The following is an 846-nucleotide window of genomic DNA, read 5'->3' on the forward strand; positions in this document are numbered from 1 at the left end:
GCAAGTCTGCCTTGGCTCAAGGAACATTGGAGTAGAGGGGGAAGAAAACTTATAAGAGCCACAAAATGGGTAGGAAAACCCTGAGCACAGTCCTCTATACCACACTACTCCACAGGGACTAACTGAGGCCTTCATGTACCCACAGTAAGTATCATAACCCCACTCAGAGGGCCCCAAGGGAAATGGGAGTAGAGGTGTGGGGATAAAAGAGTACAACCTGTTATAATATATAAAATAAAAATTTAAAAATAGGGGGAGAGTGCTCACTTTGGCAGCACATATACTAAAATTGGAATGATACAGAGATTAGTATGGCCCCTGGGCAAGGATGACATGCAAATCCAGGAAGCGTTCCATATTTTTATCTGTGTCCTGGAGGAAGAAGACAAGTTAGCTCTATTTGCAGATGACATGATCCTATATATAAGTGACCCAAAATCTCCATCTCAAAACTTCTAAAGGTGTGGGGCATGGTGGTGCACACCTTTAATCCCAGCATTCGCAAGGCAGAGGTAGGAGGATCACCATGAGTTCAAGACCACCCTGAGACTACATAGTGAATTCCAGGTCAGCCTGAGCTAGAGTGATGCCCTACCTCGAAGGAAAAGAAAAAAAAAAGAAAAGAAATTATTATTAGAAAAAAAGAAGAAATCTTCTAAAGGTGATAAATTCCTTCAGCAAAGGGCAGGATACAAAATCAATGCACAAAAATCAGTACCTTTTCTATATGCAAAAGACAAACATACAGAGAAAGAAATCAGTGAGGCTGACCCATTTTCAACAGCAACAACAAAAAAAATAAATACCTTGGAATAACACTAACAAAGGATGTGAAAGACCTATATA

At 40.4% G+C, this 846-nt stretch overlaps 1 non-coding gene across 1 annotated transcript; it reads left to right on the plus strand.

The window, feature by feature from the left end:
• Positions 1–259: 259 nt before the first annotated feature.
• Positions 260–363, plus strand: LOC123456844. The gene has a single exon (XR_006634721.1). It is a non-coding gene; the product is annotated as a U6 spliceosomal RNA (small nuclear RNA).
• The last annotated feature ends 483 nt before the right edge of the window (positions 364–846 follow it).

The sequence above is a fragment of the Jaculus jaculus genome, chromosome X (genome assembly GCF_020740685.1).
Source record: "Jaculus jaculus isolate mJacJac1 chromosome X, mJacJac1.mat.Y.cur, whole genome shotgun sequence".
Classification (NCBI taxonomy): Eukaryota; Metazoa; Chordata; class Mammalia; order Rodentia; family Dipodidae; genus Jaculus; species Jaculus jaculus.